Source organism: Oncorhynchus clarkii, unplaced genomic scaffold, assembly GCF_045791955.1.
Source record: "Oncorhynchus clarkii lewisi isolate Uvic-CL-2024 unplaced genomic scaffold, UVic_Ocla_1.0 unplaced_contig_2042_pilon_pilon, whole genome shotgun sequence".
Classification (NCBI taxonomy): domain Eukaryota; kingdom Metazoa; phylum Chordata; class Actinopteri; order Salmoniformes; family Salmonidae; genus Oncorhynchus; species Oncorhynchus clarkii.
Window position 1 is genome coordinate 114,608 of NW_027261019.1, and position 20,060 is coordinate 134,667.

At 52.5% G+C, this 20,060-nt stretch overlaps 9 non-coding genes and 3 pseudogenes across 9 annotated transcripts; all 12 read right to left on the reverse strand.

Annotated features, from left to right (window-relative positions):
• Nucleotides 1-1,881: 1,881 nt before the first annotated feature.
• LOC139403529 (U5 spliceosomal RNA) lies at nt 1,882-1,998 on the reverse strand. Its single transcript, XR_011633524.1, has one exon. It is a non-coding gene; the product is annotated as a U5 spliceosomal RNA (small nuclear RNA).
• Nucleotides 1,999-2,478: 480 nt separating this feature from the next.
• Nucleotides 2,479-2,669, reverse strand: LOC139403504 (U2 spliceosomal RNA). The gene has a single exon (XR_011633508.1). It is a non-coding gene; the product is annotated as a U2 spliceosomal RNA (small nuclear RNA).
• A 240-nt stretch (nt 2,670-2,909) lies between these two features.
• LOC139403530 (U5 spliceosomal RNA) lies at nt 2,910-3,026 on the reverse strand. The gene has a single exon (XR_011633525.1). It is a non-coding gene; the product is annotated as a U5 spliceosomal RNA (small nuclear RNA).
• Nucleotides 3,027-3,499: 473 nt separating this feature from the next.
• Nucleotides 3,500-3,690, reverse strand: LOC139403515 (U2 spliceosomal RNA). Its single transcript, XR_011633511.1, has one exon. It is a non-coding gene; the product is annotated as a U2 spliceosomal RNA (small nuclear RNA).
• Nucleotides 3,691-3,930: 240 nt separating this feature from the next.
• LOC139403531 (U5 spliceosomal RNA) lies at nt 3,931-4,047 on the reverse strand. Its single transcript, XR_011633526.1, has one exon. It is a non-coding gene; the product is annotated as a U5 spliceosomal RNA (small nuclear RNA).
• A 457-nt stretch (nt 4,048-4,504) lies between these two features.
• Nucleotides 4,505-4,678, reverse strand: LOC139403501 (U2 spliceosomal RNA; annotated as a pseudogene).
• A 5,589-nt stretch (nt 4,679-10,267) lies between these two features.
• LOC139403532 (U5 spliceosomal RNA) lies at nt 10,268-10,384 on the reverse strand. The gene has a single exon (XR_011633527.1). It is a non-coding gene; the product is annotated as a U5 spliceosomal RNA (small nuclear RNA).
• A 495-nt stretch (nt 10,385-10,879) lies between these two features.
• LOC139403527 (U2 spliceosomal RNA) lies at nt 10,880-11,070 on the reverse strand. The gene has a single exon (XR_011633522.1). It is a non-coding gene; the product is annotated as a U2 spliceosomal RNA (small nuclear RNA).
• A 240-nt stretch (nt 11,071-11,310) lies between these two features.
• On the reverse strand, nt 11,311-11,427 carry LOC139403533 (U5 spliceosomal RNA). The gene has a single exon (XR_011633528.1). It is a non-coding gene; the product is annotated as a U5 spliceosomal RNA (small nuclear RNA).
• Nucleotides 11,428-11,890: 463 nt separating this feature from the next.
• On the reverse strand, nt 11,891-12,066 carry LOC139403499 (U2 spliceosomal RNA; annotated as a pseudogene).
• A 3,695-nt stretch (nt 12,067-15,761) lies between these two features.
• On the reverse strand, nt 15,762-15,878 carry LOC139403534 (U5 spliceosomal RNA). The gene has a single exon (XR_011633529.1). It is a non-coding gene; the product is annotated as a U5 spliceosomal RNA (small nuclear RNA).
• Nucleotides 15,879-16,357: 479 nt separating this feature from the next.
• LOC139403506 (U2 spliceosomal RNA) lies at nt 16,358-16,529 on the reverse strand (annotated as a pseudogene).
• Nucleotides 16,530-20,060: the final 3,531 nt, after the last annotated feature.

Sequence of the window (20,060 nt, forward strand, 5' to 3'; positions counted from 1 at the left end):
GGGACTCCATCTCCTCTGAGAGGATTTGGGGACCCTCGGCCAAAAAACCCTGATCCTCTCCCAGGGATCCACCCTCCCCCCCGTGCTGAGGGGCCTCCACAAACAGTGAGGACAGGGACTTCCTCCTTAACCCCATCACTCGCTTTCCCCCCCCTTCCACACCCCCCTCCCTCTCCCTATCTGTCACGTCTGCCCCCCTCTTCCCTTTCTTCTTTTGTTTTATAGGTGGAAAAGGTATAAGGGGCTCAAGAGGCAGCGGGGAGACAGCACCTCCCAGCTCCTCCGCCAGTTCCCTCATCTCCTCCACCAGTAGGTCCGACGCACAGTCCCCCCACTCCCGCCTCCCCTCCACCCCCTCCCCAGTTCCTGCCGCAGGCGCCCCCTCCCCCCCCACAGGTCCTGCCACAGGCACCCCCTCCCCCTCCACAGGTCCTACCACAGGAACCCCCACACCCACCACTCCCTCCCCCGTTGATCTTTCACGCTCTTCCACCCCCTTGGCTTCCTTCTTCTTTCCTTCTCCTCCCGCTGTCACTCCTTTTTCTTCTTCTTTCCTTTTACCCTCTGGGCCTGCTCTCTGTGCCTGTAAAGGACTTCCGTCCCCTCCTCTTCTTCCCCCATCCCCCGCTCCTGCTCCCCCTCCAACTGCAGACGCGTATGACCGCTGACGAGCCGGGCAATCGCGCCACAGGTGCTGAGTGGAGCCACACCCGTGGCAAGCCTTCGGCTCGTCACAGTCCCTGGCCTCGTGCCCCCCCGATCCACAAAATCTACACTTTCTAGTGCTGCACGAGGCCAGGATGTGTCCGTAGGCCATACAGCGCCTGCAGAATGGGGGCTGACGTGCATAGTACAACGTCCCCCTGTCAGCCCCCAGGGAGAACATAGCTGGGGGATGAAGGTACCCTCCCAGTCCTTTAGGATCTTCTCTTAGGAGCGCCTGGAATCCTCTTCTCCCAGTCCAAAATCCCAACGAGTCCTTTAGGGGCCTTCCTGAGGAGACATTGTCCATATATCTCCCCAGAAAGGCCCTCACCTCCTCATCCTTAACGTAGGGATTGTACATGTTCACCGTTACGACTCTAAAGTTATTCTTCGCCAAACTTTTTGTCTCGTAATGGCACATCGGTCTTTTATCTTCCACTTCTTTCACCTTCTTAAGGATTTCATCATGTTTAGACTCCGTGTAAAAAGCGACGTCATAAACTCCCTCCAGTGAGTTGCCTTGGAGGCAAAAGACATCCTTCACCGTCAGTTTTAGCACTCCAATCAGAATGGATCTCCCAAAAACTTCACGTCCAAAGGGCTCCATCTCTTTCTCTTTCCATGAGAACCTTAGAGTATTTGCCAGCCCTACTCCTGGGACCGACCTATTTGTCGAATTATGCGCCATCTCCTCAAGGACGATGACGCACTCAACCCCTCTCTAATCACTCTCTCTTCCAAAAAAGAAGGGAAGAAGAGTAAACAAACAAAAATAAATTAAATTTTAGCAAAGCCAAAAAACAACAACGACAAGCCCCAAAACGGACGTCTAAATAACAACACCTTTACCGCCCTCCGGCCGTCGGCTTCCAGCTAGGCGAGCTCTGGGGCACCGCAGTACCAAGCTTGGTCCTAGCCGAAAGGCCGAGAAGCGATAACCCACAAATGGAACCCTGAAACCGCCGGACCCCCGGGGGTCTCGACAGACCTCAGCGGGTGGGTTGGCAAAAGCCAGCTCCTCTCCCCCTCCAACCCCCACTCAACCAACCACCCACCCACCCACCCACCCACCGTTTCCTTGGCAACAGGCAGGTGTTTTTTGGAAAAAGTCGCTAATGCGTCTTTAAGTCCCTATCCTGGCCCATCTCTGTCAATTTCTCTTGAAACAAGATACCGGGCTCTGCAAGAAGCAAAGCCGCTCCAAAAATACGTTGAACTCGTAAGTGTTCCTCTCCACGGAAGTCTTTAGTAAAAGGCGAAAGGCTTGTGCGTAATGAAGAGAAACCAGAGTCATATGGAAGTCAAGAGGTCGGGGCCCGAGACACACTCTGTGCACTCTAGGCAGGGTTCCCGCGGGTGCTCCCGGAACCCACTCTTCCAAGTTTTCGAGGGCTGTGGATAAAAAGAAAGTCACAGTCACAGACACAGAGACACAGAGGCACAGCGACAGACAGACAGACAGACAGACAGACAGACAGAGAGAGAGAGAGAGAGAGAGAGAGAGAGAGAGAGAGAGAGAGAGAGAGACACACACACACACACACACACACACACACACAATCCTGGCCCCCAATGTTTTTTTTTTTTTTTTTTTTTTTTTTTAAAGTAAAATGGCGGGAAACGGGGGACCCCATTGAAGGGCGCTTCGCCTTTCTTTCAGTTTGAATGTTTCTTTCCTTCTCTTCTTCTGCTAGCTAGCTAGCTAGCTAGCCAGCCCTAGCTAGCTGTTTACATAGCTTTGTGAATTTGTATTTTTCCTTGACAACGGGAGAAAAGTGTTGCACCGTTCCCGGAGGTACTGCAATACCGGGTCGATGCGTGGAGCGGACGGAGCAAGCCCCATTTCCGACTCCCTGTTCGAAAAATCCATTTAATATGTAGTCCCCCGATGGGGGACGTATCAGATATTAAACTGATAAGAACAGATACTACACTTGATCTTAGCCAAAAGGCCGAGAAGCGATAACCCACAAATGGAACCCTGAAACCGCCGGACCCCCGGGGGTCTCGACAGACCTCAGCGGGTGGGTTGGCAAAAGCCAGCTCCTCTCCCCCTCCAACCCCCACTCAACCAACCACCCACCCACCCACCCACCCACCGTTTCCTTGGCAACAGGCAGGTGTTTTTTGGAAAAAGTCGCTAATGCGTCTTTAAGTCCCTATCCTGGCCCATCTCTGTCAATTTCTCTTGAAACAAGATACCGGGCTCTGCAAGAAGCAAAGCCGCTCCAAAAATACGTTGAACTCGTAAGTGTTCCTCTCCACGGAAGTCTTTAGTAAAAGGCGAAAGGCTTGTGCGTAATGAAGAGAAACCAGAGTCATATGGAAGTCAAGAGGTCGGGGCCCGAGACACACTCTGTGCACTCTAGGCAGGGTTCCCGCGGGTGCTCCCGGAACCCACTCTTCCAAGTTTTCGAGGGCTGTGGATAAAAAGAAAGTCACAGTCACAGACACAGAGACACAGAGGCACAGACAGACAGACAGACAGACAGACAGACAGACAGACAGACAGAGAAAGAGAGAGAGAGAGAGAGAGAGAGAGAGAGAGAGAGAGAGAGACACACACACACACACACACACACACACAATCCTGGCCCCCAATGTTTTTTTTTTTTTTTTTTTTAAAGTAAAATGGCGGGAAACGGGGGACCCCATTGAAGGGCGCTTCGCCTTTCTTTCAGTTTGAATGTTTCTTTCCTTCTCTTCTTCTGCTAGCTAGCTAGCTAGCTAGCCAGCCCTAGCTAGCTGTTTACATAGCTTTGTGAATTTGTATTTTTCCTTGACAACGGGAGAAAAGTGTTGCACCGTTCCCGGAGGTACTGCAATACCGGGTCGATGCGTGGAGCGGACGGAGCAAGCCCCATTTCCGACTCCCTGTTCGAAAAATCCATTTAATATGTAGTCCCCCGATGGGGGACGTATCAGATATTAAACTGATAAGAACAGATACTACACTTGATCTTAGCCAAAAGGCCGAGAAGCGATAACCCACAAATGGAACCCTGAAACCGCCGGACCCCCGGGGGTCTCGACAGACCTCAGCAGGTGGGTTGGCAAAAGCCAGCTCCTCTCCCCCTCCAACCCCCACTCAACCAACCACCCACCCACCCACCCACCCACCGTTTCCTTGGCAACAGGCAGGTGTTTTTTGGAAAAAGTCGCTAATGCGTCTTTAAGTCCCTATCCTGGCCCATCTCTGTCAATTTCTCTTGAAACAAGATACCGGGCTCTGCAAGAAGCAAAGCCGCTCCAAAAATACGTTGAACTCGTAAGTGTTCCTCTCCACGGAAGTCTTTAGTAAAAGGCGAAAGGCTTGTGCGTAATGAAGAGAAACCAGAGTCATATGGAAGTCAAGAGGTCGGGGCCCGAGACACACTCTGTGCACTCTAGGCAGGGTTCCCGCGGGTGCTCCCGGAACCCAGTCTTCCAAGTTTTCGAGGGCTGTGGATAAAAAGAAAGTCACAGTCACAGACACAGAGACACAGAGGCACAGCGACAGACAGACAGACAGACAGACAGACAGACAGACAGAGAAAGAGAGAGAGAGAGAGAGAGAGAGACACACACACACACACACACACACACACACACAATCCTGGCCCCCAATGTTTTTTTTTTGTTTTTTTTTAAAGTAAAATGGCGGGAAACGGGGGACCCCATTGAAGGGCGCTTCGCCTTTCTTTCAGTTTGAATGTTTCTTTCCTTCTCTTCTTCTGCTAGCTAGCTAGCTAGCTAGCCAGCCCTAGCTAGCTGTTTACATAGCTTTGTGAATTTGTATTTTTCCTTGACAACGGGAGAAAAGTGTTGCACCGTTCCCGGAGGTACTGCAATACCGGGTCGATGCGTGGAGCGGACGGAGCAAGCCCCATTTCCGACTCCCTGTTCGAAAAATCCATTTAATATGTAGTCCCCCGATGGGGGACGTATCAGATATTAAACTGATAAGAACAGATTTTTTTTTTAGAAAAATAATTTATTACCATCTATGCCATTCATACTTTACAAAATCATATTTACAAACACACCAAACAAAAACAAACCTCAGGGGAGCATCATCCCTCCCCGTCATTCCTAACCTCTACCTTTCCCTATCTCTCCGTTCCTAATCTATCCCCATATAAATCTCAATCTAACACCCCCAGCCCTAAACCCCCTTTCCATCTCTCCCGTGCCGCATGTTTCCCCCACTTCCTCTCCTCCCTCTTCATCCTACCTCTTAAATCTCCTTCCACCCTCCTAAATATCCCTTCCACCCCCCAATCTCTCCCTGTCTTTACCAAATTCTGCCTGGCTTCCCACAGCCCCCGTTTAAAGAGGCTCATGAGAAGCCAGAGCAGAAATCTATCCCTATCTGTACCCCTCGCTCTCCCTACACCTCTCTCTAACCTAGCCCATGTCACCACAAAATCACCTCTTACCAAAACTATCAACACCCGTGCCCTCGCCCATACCACTCCGGCAAAGGCACAGTCCCAAAAAGCATGGCGCACAGTCTCCTCCCTGCCACAAGCAGACCTTGGGCAGGTGGGGGATCGCGCCAAGCTATGCCGGTACATGGTGGACCGTACCGGCAAACACTTGTGGAGGCTCAACCAATTCAGGTCCTTGAGCCTGTTGTCCAGGCCCCGCGCCTGCACTCCCTCCCAGACCACTGACGAAATGCCCGCTACAGGCGCAGGACTCCCTGCCTGCCTGACCTCTTCGTACAGGTGCCTGTGGTCTAAACCTACTCGGGCAACTTCAACCTCGGGGTGCGCACGCAACCACTTGGCCGCATGGCCAAAGTGCCACGGCAGCTGTTCCGCCCGAGGACCCGTGTTAGACCACACCATTACGCTTCTCGCTTGGTAGGAGAAGAACACCCGCAGGAGGTAACCGGACGGGTGTATCACCGGATGAGCCAGTTCTGTCAACACAAAAGACACAAAAATTGCGTCCAGCTTGAGGGGGATGTTAGGTACCCCCCTACCTCCCTCCCCGATGGGACAGAGCATGCGTGCCCTGGCGACCCACTCGTACCTGCCACCCCACATGAACTGAAACACGAGCCTCACTAGAGGCCTCCTCAGACAAGCCGGCAATGGGTAGATGTATGCCAAATACAATAGAGATGGCAATACATCCACCTTTAGGACCAGGACCTTACCTATAAAAGACAAAGACCTAGCCTTCCACATTGCTAGCTTCCTCTGTACCACTGCGATCCTCATGTTCCAGTTCAGCGTCGCTGAGCCAGAGGTCTCAAAATGGACCCCGAGAATCCTCAGGGCCCCCTCACAGAGAGATAACCCCCCGGGCACATCCGTTCTACCGCGCCATCTTCCGAAAAACTTAACGGAAGACTTTGCATGGTTCAGAACCGCCCCCGACGCTCGGGTGAAATCCCCAATGATGGCAAGGGACCTTGTCAGGCACGAGTCCTTGCATAGGAGCAAGGAAGTGTCGTCGGCGTACTGCGTCATCTTAACACGCAGCCCACCGCTTCCAGGAATCAACAAGCCCTCCACCCCTGTGTCTGCCCTAATGGCAGCCCCCAGAGGCTCCATGTACAGAACGAAGAGGAGTGCCGAGAGCGGGCACCCCTGCCTGACCCCAGACGAGAGGTCAAAAACGTCACCCAAGTGACCGTTTACGCTAACTCGACACCCCGCTCCGACATATAATGTACGGATCCATCCTATATACTTCTCCCCAAACCCTAATCTACCTAATACCCTGAATAGAAAGGATCTATTCACGCGATCAAAGGCTTTCGCCTGATCAAGCGCTGCTACCATTAAAGGCAGACCTCTATCTTCAACCCAGGCGATGGAGTCCCTGATCAACTGAAGGTTCCATCTAATTGAGCGTCCCTCTACCCCGCACGTCTGATCCTCATGGACGACGTAGGGAAGTGCTGTGCGCAACCGGTCCGCTAAGACCTTTGCAAGCAACTTGTAGTCTACACACAGCATGGTCAATGGCCGCCAGTTGCCAAGGTCGGTTGCGTCCCCCTTCTTGTAAAGAAGTGACAGCACACCGACTACCATTGAACCCCCCGGGACACCCGTCTCGAGGATGGCCTTCAAGACTTCGAGTACCACCGGTCCAAGTATACCCCAAAACTTGAGGTAAAACTCCGCCGGCAGCCCATCCATCCCAGGCACCTTCCCTTTTCCCATCCTCCTAAGAGCGCTCTCAACCTCTTCTAGTGAGATCTGGGCCTCCATCACGTCTCTAATGTCCTCCGGCAACCGCCGGGACAAGTGTTCTAAAAACACATTTCCCTGCTCTACATCTATTTCCCTTTCCTTAAATAAACCTTGGAAATGATCAGTTGTCACCCTGACCATCTCCTCTGGTTTACTTACTACACTACCATCTTCTTTTCTAACTCCATGCATTACCTTCCTACTCTGCCTTGCCCTAACCGACTTAAAGAACATAGCGGAACAAGTCTCATTATGTTCTAAAAAGCCACTATGTGCACGCTCCAGGAAAGCTCGAGCCTTCAGCTCCTGCAGCTCCCTGAGCTGCGCCTTCAGGGCTGTGGATTTCTCCCAGTCAATCGAACCACCGAGGTTGCCTGCCTCGTACTCAAGTTCGAGCAACCTTTGGATATGATCCACCTCCCTCCTTTCCTCCCTTTTCTTCCTCTTACCATATCCTATAATAAAGGCCCTAATCCTTACCTTTACTATATCCCACCACTCCAACACCCCCTCACACATGGGCCGGAGGCCTTCAAGCCTCCGAAACACCCCTGTGACAGCATTAACAAAACCCTGCTCATCCAGTAAATCCCGATCTAGTTTCCAGTACCCCCTACCGAAGAGGCAGACTGGCGACCCCACCTGCAGGAGCACCCCGTCATGGTCCGAAAAGAAGACAGGCAACAGCCGCCCAGACAACCGACCCAAAGACCTAGATACAAAAATATAGTCGAGCCTCCGCGCAACCCCCCTGGAGTTGCGCCATGTGGGACCGACCATTGCCGGAGTAGTGTGCAGGCCACCATCAACCAGGCCATGGCAAGCCATTAGCCCGGTGATGGCGCCTGCACTACTGTCTCCCCCTATCCCCAAATCTATATTAAAATCACCTCCTATCACTAAGTGCCTATTTGTGACACACAGGGGCGCCAGACAGTCCACCATCTCCCTCCTGTCTGCCGCCACCTGTGGCCCGTACACCCCAAATAACCTATATCTAATATCCCTATATGTGATATCTACACCCAAAACTCTCCCCTGTACTACGACAAAAGTGCTCTCTACAATAACCTCCCTATTCCCAACCAATATCCCTACCCCCGTTGAGTGCACCCCTCCTATGCCCCACAACGAAAAACCCTTATCCCACTCTCTCCTAAACCTTTTGACATCCCCTCCATCCCTCAGGTGAACCTCCTGCAAAAAACAAACATCAAAACCCACCCCCTCTAAAAAACTAAAAACCGCCCTCCTCTTAACAAAGTCCCTTATACCCCTTACGTTTAAACTAAACAAAATTAACATAAGATTATCTTATAAACAAACCACAAAATAATTTCACTTTTTCAGAAATAAAACCCAAAACAACCACAAACAACAGGAGGCTCACCTGATGCTCCCCTGGTCCATCACATCCGGTAGGGACGTCTTCCCCTCATCTGACGTCCCCCCGTCCTCCTCCATTACTCCAACCCAGGATGCAGGTATGGTGTTAGGCCGAGTTCCCTGCATCCTGGGTTCCCCACCAACACCCTCCATTCCTTCCTCCCTGAAAACTGCTGGGCCGAGACTAGGGGACCCCACCTCCTCAAAGAGGAGTTGAGAGCCCCCAGTCAAAACGTCCCGAACAGCCTCCAGGGATTCACCTTCCACCAATTGCTGCGGGGCTGCGGAAAAAAGAGAGGATAAATGCATCTTTCCCTCCCCCATCCCTCGCTTGGCTCCCCCCCCCCCTCCTTCCCCAACCCCCTCCTTCTCCCTGCCTGGCCCCTTCCTTTTCCCTTTCTTTTTTGGTGTAGGAGGTAGCGGGGAGACGCCACCCCTCTTCCCCGCTAACTCCTCCACCATTTCCCTCATCTCCTCTACAAGGAAACTAGACATGCTGTCCCCCCACTCACCCACACCACTCACACCCCCTCCCCCCTCCTCCCCTCCCTCCGGTCCTTCATGTCCTGTTGCCCCCTCCTTCTCAGCCCCCTCTTCCTCCGTTGTTTCCCTCTCCAGTCCTTCCACTCCATTGCCTTCATCCGTCTCCTTTCTCCCCTCTTCTCCAGCCGCTGCGTCCTCCTGAGCAGCTGTTCTTTCTGGACCCTTGCTATTGTACGGGCCTCCTCCTCTTTCCCCATCCCCCGCTCTCGTTCCCCCTCCAGCTGCAGACGCGTATGACCTCTGGCGAGCTGGGCAATCCCGCCACAGGTGTGCTGATGAGCCACACCCGTGGCACACCTTGGGCTCGCCACATCCCCTGGCCTCGTGCTCACCCGACCCGCAGATCCTGCACTTTCTGATGTCTTCGCACGAGGCCATGGTATGTCCGTAGGCCATACAACGCCTGCAGAACGGAGGCTGACGGGCATAATACAAGGTCCCCCGGTCAGCCCCCAGGGAGAACATTGCGGGGGGATGGAGGTAGCCACCCAGGCCCTTGGGGTCTTCTTTGAGGAGAGCTTGGAAACTTCTCCTCCCATTCCATATGCCGAGAGAGTCCCTGAGGAGCCTTGCTGAGGAGATATTCTCCATATACCTCCCCAGGAAGGCCCTCACATCGTCATCCTTTACATGGGGGTTATACATATTCACAGTCACCACCCTGAAATTGTTTTTAGCAAGGCTGGTGACTGCATAATATCCCATCGGCTTTGCACCTTCCACGTCCTTTACCCTCTTCATTACCTCTTCGTGTTTCTCCTCCGTGTAGAGGGTCACATCAAAAGTGCCCTCCACCTGGTTCCCTTGAAGACAAAAAACATCCTTCACAGCAAGCTTCAGGACTCCCATCAAAATAGTCCTCCCGAAACTCTCTCGCCCAAATGGCTCCAATTCCTTCTCCTTCCAAACAAATCTTATAGAGTTCGCTTGCCCAATTCCGGGAACCATCCTGCTGGTTGGATTTCTTGCCATCTTCCTGGAAAATGGCGTGATCAGAGAAAACCAAAACAAAAATAACCAGCTCTCTTCAAAAAAAGAGACCGTTGAATAGATGTTTGTCTTGAAAAAACTGAGAAAAATTAATTTATAACCCAGTTCAACAAAAAAACCTTTACCGCCCTCCTGGTACGACCTTCTGGCTAAGCGAGCTGTGGGACACCTCGGTGTCAAGCTTGATCTTAGCCAAAAGGCCGAGAAGCGATAACCCACAAATGGAACCCTGAAACCGCCGGACCCCCGGGGGTCTCGACAGACCTCAGCGGGTGGGTTGGCAAAAGCCAGCTCCTCTCCCCCTCCAACCCCCACTCAACCAACCACCCACCCACCCACCCACCCACCGTTTCCTTGGCAACAGGCAGGTGTTTTTTGGAAAAAGTCGCTAATGCGTCTTTAAGTCCCTATCCTGGCCCATCTCTGTCAATTTCTCTTGAAACAAGATACCGGGCTCTGCAAGAAGCAAAGCCGCTCCAAAAATACGTTGAACTCGTAAGTGTTCCTCTCCACGGAAGTCTTTAGTAAAAGGCGAAAGGCTTGTGCGTAATGAAGAGAAACCAGAGTCATATGGAAGTCAAGAGGTCGGGGCCCGAGACACACTCTGTGCACTCTAGGCAGGGTTCCCGCGGGTGCTCCCGGAACCCACTCTTCCAAGTTTTCGAGGGCTGTGGATAAAAAGAAAGTCACAGTCACAGACACAGAGACACAGAGGCACAGCGACAGACAGACAGACAGACAGACAGACAGACAGAGAGAGAGAGAGAGAGAGAGAGAGAGAGAGAGAGAGAGAGAGAGAGAGAGAGAGAGAGAGAGAGAGACACACACACACACACACACACACACACACACAATCCTGGCCCCCAATTTTTTTTTTTTTTTTTTTTTTTTTTAAAGTAAAATGGCGGGAAACGGGGGACCCCATTGAAGGGCGCTTCGCCTTTCTTTCAGTTTGAATGTTTCTTTCCTTCTCTTCTTCTGCTAGCTAGCTAGCTAGCTAGCCAGCCCTAGCTAGCTGTTTACATAGCTTTGTGAATTTGTATTTTTCCTTGACAACGGGAGAAAAGTGTTGCACCGTTCCCGGAGGTACTGCAATACCGGGTCGATGCGTGGAGCGGACGGAGCAAGCCCCATTTCCGACTCCCTGTTCGAAAAATCCATTTAATATGTAGTCCCCCGATGGGGGACGTATCAGATATTAAACTGATAAGAACAGATACTACACTTGATCTTAGCCAAAAGGCCGAGAAGCGATAACCCACAAATGGAACCCTGAAACCGCCGGACCCCCGGGGGTCTCGACAGACCTCAGCGGGTGGGTTGGCAAAAGCCAGCTCCTCTCCCCCTCCAACCCCCACTCAACCAACCACCCACCCACCCACCCACCCACCGTTTCCTTGGCAACAGGCAGGTGTTTTTTGGAAAAAGTCGCTAATGCGTCTTTAAGTCCCTATCCTGGCCCATCTCTGTCAATTTCTCTTGAAACAAGATACCGGGCTCTGCAAGAAGCAAAGCCGCTCCAAAAATACGTTGAACTCGTAAGTGTTCCTCTCCACGGAAGTCTTTAGTAAAAGGCGAAAGGCTTGTGCGTAATGAAGAGAAACCAGAGTCATATGGAAGTCAAGAGGTCGGGGCCCGAGACACACTCTGTGCACTCTAGGCAGGGTTCCCGCGGGTGCTCCCGGAACCCACTCTTCCAAGTTTTCGAGGGCTGTGGATAAAAAGAAAGTCACAGTCACAGACACAGAGACACAGAGGCACAGCGACAGACAGACAGACAGACAGACAGACAGAGAAAGAGAGAGAGAGAGAGAGAGAGAGAGAGAGAGACACACACACACACACACACACACACACACACAATCCTGGCCCCCAATGTTTTTTTTTTTTTTTTTTTTTTTTTTAAAGTAAAATGGCGGGAAACGGGGGACCCCATTGAAGGGCGCTTCGCCTTTCTTTCAGTTTGAATGTTTCTTTCCTTCTCTTCTTCTGCTAGCTAGCTAGCTAGCTAGCCAGCCCTAGCTAGCTGTTTACATAGCTTTGTGAATTTGTATTTTTCCTTGACAACGGGAGAAAAGTGTTGCACCGTTCCCGGAGGTACTGCAATACCGGGTCGATGCGTGGAGCGGACGGAGCAAGCCCCATTTCCGACTCCCTGTTCGAAAAATCCATTTAATATGTAGTCCCCCGATGGGGGACGTATCAGATATTAAACTGATAAGAACAGATTTTTTTTTTTACAAAAAATAATTTATTTACCATCAATACCATTCATACTTTACAAAATAATAATTCTCATTCATTCTATTTACAAAATCACCAAACACCCAAACAAAAACAAACCTCAGGGGAGCATCGTCCCTCCCCGTCATACCTAACCAATACCTAACCCTTCCCTATCTTCCCTTCCCTAATCTATCCCCTTACAAACCTCACTCTAACACTCCCAGCCCTAATCCCCCCTTCCACCTCTCCCGTGCCGCATGCTGCCCCCACTTTATCTCCTCCCTCTTCATCCTCCCCCTCACATCACCTTCCACCCTCCTCACTATCCCTTCCACCCCCCAATCTCTCCCTGTCTTAACTAAATTCTGCCTGGCTTCCCACAGTCCCCTTTTAAAGAGACTCATGAGAAGCCAGAGCAGAAACCTGTCCCTATCCGTTCCCCTCGCTCTCCCTACGCCTCGCTCTAACCTAGCCCAAGTCAGCAAAAAATCGCTCCTAACCATACCTAGCAACACCCGTGCCCTAGCCCAGACTAGTCCGGCAAAGGCACAGTCCCAGAAGGCATGGCGCACAGTCTCCTCCCTGCCACAAGCAGATCTTGGACAGGTGGAGGATCGCGACAAACTATGCCGGTACATGATGGAACGTACCGGCAAGCACTTATGGAGGCTCAACCAATTCAGGTCCTTGAGCCTGTTGTCCAGGCCCCGCGCCTGCACTCCCTCCCAGACCACTGACGAGATGCCCGCTACAGGCGCAGGACTCCCTGCCTGCCTGACCTCCTCGTACAGGTGCCTGTGGTCTAAACCTACTCGGGCAACTTCAACCTCGGGGTGCGCACGCAGCCACTTGGCCGCATGGCCAAAGTGCCACGGCAGCTGTTCCGCCCGAGGACCCGCGTTAGACCACACCATTACGCTTCTCGCCTGATACGAGAAGAACACCCGCAGGAGGTAACCGGACGGGTGTATAACCGGACGAGCAAGCTCCGTCAACAGGAAAGAAACAAAAATGGCGTCTAGCTTGAGGGGGAGATGTGGTACCCCCCTACCTCCCTCCCCGATGGGACAGAGCATGCGCGCCCTGGCGACCCACTCGTACCTGCCACCCCACATGAACTGAAACACAAGCCTCACTAGAGGCCTCCTCAGACAAGCCGGCAATGGGTAGATGTACGCCAAGTACAAAAGAGATGGCAATACATCCACCTTTAGGACCAGGACCTTACCTATAAAGGACAAAGACCTAGCCTTCCACATTGCCAACTTCTTCTGTACCACTGCAATACCCATGTTCCAGTTCAGCGTCGCTGAGCCAGAGGTCTCAAAATGGACCCCGAGAATCCTCAGGGCCCCCTCACAGAGAGATAACCCCCCGGGCACATCCGTTCTACCGCGCCATCTTCCGAAAAACTTAACGGAAGACTTTGCATGATTCAGAACCGCCCCCGACGCTTGGGTGAAATCCCCAATGATGGCAAGAGACCTTGTCAGGCACGAGTCCTTGCACAACAGCAAGGAAGTGTCGTCGGCGTACTGCGTCATCTTAACACGCAGCCCACCGCTCCCAGGGATCAACAAGCCCTCCACCCCTGTGTCTGCCCTAATGGCAGCCCCCAGAGGCTCCATGTACAGTACGAAGAGGAGGGCCGAGAGTGGGCATCCCTGCCTGACCCCAGACGAGAGGTCAAAAACGTCACCTAAGTGACTATTTACACTAACTCGACACCCCGCTCCGACATATAATGTACGGATCCATCCTATAAACTTCTCCCCAAATCCTAATCTACCTAATACCCTGAATAGAAAGGATCTATTCACGCGATCAAAGGCTTTCGCCTGATCTAGCGCTGCTACCATTAAAGGCAGCCCTCTATCTTCAACCCAGGCGATGGAGTCCCTAATCAACTGTAGGTTCCATCTTATAGAGCGGCCCTCTACCCCGCACGTCTGATCCTCATGGACGACGTAGGGAAGGGCTGTGCGCAACCGGTCTGCTAAAACCTTTGCAAGAATCTTGTAATCTACGCACAGCATGGTCAACGGCCGCCAGTTGCCAAGGTCAGTTGCTTCCCCCTTCTTCTTCCCCCTCCCCCCCCTCACCCCCTCCCCCCCTTCTGTCCTCCAAGTCCACTCTCTTCTTCCCTCTCCTCTTCGGAGATGGCGGCAAAGGGGTCAAAGGGGTGATATTGTCCGCCATCCCCGCCAGTCCCTCCACCATCTCCCTCATTTGATCCACCAAATCACTCCCCCACTCCTTTCTTCCGTCTTCCCTGTCTACTCCCATCTTCTCTTTTGCCTTCTTTTTCTTGATCTTTCCGTCCTTCTCCTTTTCTCTCTCCACTGTCCCCGCCACCTTCGTTTCTCCGTCACGTCCTTCCACACCCTCCACCTCATTCGCCTTCTCTTCTTCTCTCCTCTCTCCTTTCGTATCCTTCTTCCTTCCATCCTCTTCACGCGCCATCTTCTCCCCTGTGCCATCCATGTCATCCGCACCCCTCCGTTCACTCCTCCCCCCATCCCCCGCTCCCCCTCCAGCTGCAGACGCGTATGACCTGTGACGAGCCGGGCAATCACGCCACAGGTGTGCTGACGAGCCACACCCGTGGCAAGCCTTGGGCTCGTCACAATCCTTGGCCTCGTGCTCTCCCGACCCACAAAATCGACACTTCTTGGTGTTGCACGAGGCCAGGATATGACCATAGGCCATACAACGCCTGCAAAACGGAGGCTGACGGGCATAGTATAATGTTCCCCTGTCAGCCCCCAGGGAGAACATTGCCGGGGGATGGAGGTAGCCATCCAATCCCTTCGGGTCCTCCCTGAGTAATATCTGGAACCCTCTCCTCCCGTTCCAGAAACCCAGGGAGTCCCTGAGGTACCTCGCTGAGGAGACGTTGTCTGCGTATCTCCCCAGAAAGGCCCTCACCTCCTCATCCTTTACGTGCGGATTGTACATGTTTACGGTGACCACCCTGAAGTTGTTCCTCGCCAGGCTGGTCACCGCGTAATGGCACAGGGGACCTTCTCCTTTCTCTTCCTTCACTTTCTTAAATACACCATCATGTCTATCTTCTGTGTGGAAGGTCACATCAAATGCCTTCTCCATGGGATTTCCTTGCAGGCAGAGCACATCTTTCACCTGCAAATGCAGGTATCCCATCAGGATGTTCCTCCCAAAAGTGTCTCTCCCCCACGGCTCCTTCTCCATGTCCTTCCAGGCAAAACTCAGAGTATTGGCCAACCCTATTGCCGGAACTGTCCTTCTTTGCTTCTGCTGCTCCATTTTCTTTCCGGAAAAAAAGCTCTCTTATAAAGAAGCCTAAGAAAAATAAAGAAATTTGTTAAATAAACCCCAAATTATTTTTGATCAAAAATCAAAACCGTTTTTACCGCTCTCCTAGTTCGACCTCTTGACTCAGCGAGCTCTGGGGCACCTCGGTACCAAGCTTGATCTGAGCCAAAAGGCCGAGAAGCGATAACCCACAAATGGAACCCTGAAACCGCCGGACCCCCGGGGGTCTCGACAGACCTCAGCGGGTGGGTTGGCAAAAGCCAGCTCCTCTCCCCCTCCAACCCCCACTCAACCAACCAACCCACCCACCCACCCACCCACCGTTTCCCTGGCAACAGGCAGGTGTTTTTTGGAAAAAGTCGCTAATGCGTCTTTAAGTCCCTATCCTGGCCCATCTCTGTCAATTTCTCTTGAAACAAGATACCGGGCTCTGCAAGAAGCAAAGCCGCTCCAAAAATACGTTGAACTCGTAAGTGTTCCTCTCCACGGAAGTCTTTAGTAAAAGGCGAAAGGCTTGTGCGTAATGAAGAGAAACCAGAGTCATATGGAAGTCAAGAGGTCGGGGCCCGAGACACACTCTGTGCACTCTAGGCAGGGTTCCCGCGGGTGCTCCCGGAACCCACTCTTCCAAGTTTTCGAGGGCTGTGGATAAAAAGAAAGTCACAGTCACAGACACAGAGACACAGAGGCACAGCGACAGACAGACAGACAGACAGACAGACAGACAGAGAAAGAGAGAGAGAGAGAGAGAGAGAGAGAGAGAGAGAGAGAGAGACACACACACACACACACACACACACACACACAATCCTGGCCCCCAATGTTTTTTTTTTTTTTTTTTTTTTTTTTTTAAAGTAAAATGGCGGGAAACGGGGGACCCCATTGAAGGGCGCTTCGCCTTTCTTTCAGTTTGAATGTTTCTTTCCTTCTCTTCTTCTGCTAGCTAGCTAGCTAGCTAGCCAGCCCTAGCTAGCTGTTTACATAGCTTTGTGAATTTGTATTTTTCCTTGACAACGGGAGAAAAGTGTTGCACCGTTCCCGGAGGTACTGCAATACCGGGTCGATGCGTGGAGCGGACGGAGCAAGCCCCATTTCCGACTCCCTGTTCGAAAAATCCATTTAATATGTAGTCCCCCGATGGGGGACGTATCAGATATTAAACTGATAAGAACAGATTTTTTTACAAAAAATAATTTATTTACACTCAATACCATTCATACTTTACAAAATAATAATTCTCATTCATTCTATTTACCAAATCACCAAACACCCAAACAAAAACAAACCTCAGGGGAGCATCGTCCCTCCCCGTCATACCTAACCAATACCTAACCCTTCCCTATCTTCCCTTCCCTAATCTATCCCCTTACAAACCTCACTCTAACACTCCCAGCCCTAATCCCCCCTTCCACCTCTCCCGTGCCGCATGCTGCCCCCACCTTATCTCCTCCCTCTTCATCCTCCCCCTCACATCACCTTCCACCCTCCTCACTATCCCTTCCACCCCCCAATCTCTCCCTGTCTTAACTAAATTCTGCCTGGCTTCCCACAGCCCCCTTTTAAAGAGACTCATGAGAAGCCAGAGCAGAAACCTGTCCCTATCCGTTCCCCTCGCTCTCCCTACGCCTCGCTCTAACCTAGCCCAAGTCAGCAAAAAATCGCTCCTAACCATACCTAGCAACACCCGTGCCCTAGCCCAGACTAGTCCGGCAAAGGCACAGTCCCAGAAGGCATGGCGCACAGTCTCCTCCCTGCCACAAGCAGATCTTGGACAGGTGGAGGATCGCGACAAACTATGCCGGTACATGATGGAACGTACCGGCAAGCACTTATGGAGGCTCAACCAATTCAGGTCCTTGAGCCTGTTGTCCAGGCCCCGCGCCTGCACTCCCTCCCAGACCACTGACGAGATGCCCGCTACAGGCGCAGGACTCCCTGCCTGCCTGACCTCCTCGTACAGGTGCCTGTGGTCTAAACCTACTCGGGCAACTTCAACCTCGGGGTGCGCACGCAGCCACTTGGCCGCATGGCCAAAGTGCCACGGCAGCTGTTCCGCCCGAGGACCCGCGTTAGACCACACCATTACGCTTCTCGCCTGATACGAGAAGAACACCCGCAGGAGGTAACCGGACGGGTGTATAACCGGACGAGCAAGCTCCGTCAACAGGAAAGAAACAAAAATGGCGTCTAGCTTGAGGGGGAGATGTGGTACCCCCCTACCTCCCTCCCCGATGGGACAGAGCATGCGCGCCCTGGCGACCCACTCGTACCTGCCACCCCACATGAACTGAAACACAAGCCTCACTAGAGGCCTCCTCAGACAAGCCGGCAATGGGTAGATGTACGCCAAGTACAAAAGAGATGGCAATACATCCACCTTTAGGACCAGGACCTTACCTATAAAGGACAAAGACCTAGCCTTCCACATTGCCAACTTCTTCTGTACCACTGCAATACCCATGTTCCAGTTCAGCGTCGCTGAGCCAGAGGTCTCAAAATGGACCCCGAGAATCCTCAGGGCCCCCTCACAGAGAGATAACCCCCCGGGCACATCCGTTCTACCGCGCCATCTTCCGAAAAACTTAACGGAAGACTTTGCATGATTCAGAACCGCCCCCGACGCTTGGGTGAAATCCCCAATGATGGCAAGAGACCTTGTCAGGCACGAGTCCTTGCACAACAGCAAGGAAGTGTCGTCGGCGTACTGCGTCATCTTAACACGCAGCCCACCGCTCCCAGGGATCAACAAGCCCTCCACCCCTGTGTCTGCCCTAATGGCAGCCCCCAGAGGCTCCATGTACAGTACGAAGAGGAGGGCCGAGAGTGGGCATCCCTGCCTGACCCCAGACGAGAGGTCAAAAACGTCACCTAAGTGACTATTTACACTAACTCGACACCCCGCTCCGACATATAATGTACGGATCCATCCTATAAACTTCTCCCCAAATCCTAATCTACCTAATACCCTGAATAGAAAGGATCTATTCACGCGATCAAAGGCTTTCGCCTGATCTAGCGCTGCTACCATTAAAGGCAGCCCTCTATCTTCAACCCAGGCGATGGAGTCCCTAATCAACTGTAGGTTCCATCTTATAGAGCGGCCCTCTACCCCGCACGTCTGATCCTCATGGACGACGTAGGGAAGGGCTGTGCGCAACCGGTCTGCTAAAACCTTTGCAAGAATCTTGTAATCTACGCACAGCATGGTCAACGGCCGCCAGTTGCCAAGGTCAGTTGCTTCCCCCTTCTTCTTCCCCCTCCCCCCCCTCACCCCCTCCCCCCCTTCTGTCCTCCAAGTCCACTCTCTTCTTCCCTCTCCTCTTCGGAGATGGCGGCAAAGGGGTCAAAGGGGTGATATTGTCCGCCATCCCCGCCAGTCCCTCCACCATCTCCCTCATTTGATCCACCAAATCACTCCCCCACTCCTTTCTTCCGTCTTCCCTGTCTACTCCCATCTTCTCTTTTGCCTTCTTTTTCTTGATCTTTCCGTCCTTCTCCTTTTCTCTCTCCACTGTCCCCGCCACCTTCGTTTCTCCGTCACGTCCTTCCACACCCTCCACCTCATTCGCCTTCTCTTCTTCTCTCCTCTCTCCTTTCGTATCCTTCTTCCTTCCATCCTCTTCACGCGCCATCTTCTCCCCTGTGCCATCCATGTCATCCGCACCCCTCCGTTCACTCCTCCCCCCATCCCCCGCTCCCCCTCCAGCTGCAGACGCGTATGACCTGTGACGAGCCGGGCAATCACGCCACAGGTGTGCTGACGAGCCACACCCGTGGCAAGCCTTGGGCTCGTCACAATCCTTGGCCTCGTGCTCTCCCGACCCACAAAATCGACACTTCTTGGTGTTGCACGAGGCCAGGATATGACCATAGGCCATACAACGCCTGCAAAACGGAGGCTGACGGGCATAGTATAATGTTCCCCTGTCAGCCCCCAGGGAGAACATTGCCGGGGGATGGAGGTAGCCATCCAATCCCTTCGGGTCCTCCCTGAGTAATATCTGGAACCCTCTCCTCCCGTTCCAGAAACCCAGGGAGTCCCTGAGGTACCTCGCTGAGGAGACGTTGTCTGCGTATCTCCCCAGAAAGGCCCTCACCTCCTCATCCTTTACGTGCGGATTGTACATGTTTACGGTGACCACCCTGAAGTTGTTCCTCGCCAGGCTGGTCACCGCGTAATGGCACAGGGGACCTTCTCCTTTCTCTTCCTTCACTTTCTTAAATACACCATCATGTCTATCTTCTGTGTGGAAGGTCACATCAAATGCCTTCTCCATGGGATTTCCTTGCAGGCAGAGCACATCTTTCACCTGCAAATGCAGGTATCCCATCAGGATGTTCCTCCCAAAAGTGTCTCTCCCCCACGGCTCCTTCTCCATGTCCTTCCAGGCAAACCTCAGAGTATTGGCCAACCCTATTGCCGGAACTGTCCTTCTTTGCTTCTGCTGCTCCATTTTCTTTCCGGAAAAAAAGCTCTCTTATAAAGAAGCCTAAGAAAAATAAAGAAATTTGTTAAATAAACCCCAAATTATTTTTGATCAAAAATCAAAACCGTTTTTACCGCTCTCCTAGTTCGACCTCTTGACTCAGCGAGCTCTGGGGCACCTCGGTACCAAGCTTGATCTGAGCCAAAAGGCCGAGAAGCGATAACCCACAAATGGAACCCTGAAACCGCCGGACCCCCGGGGGTCTCGACAGACCTCAGCGGGTGGGTTGGCAAAAGCC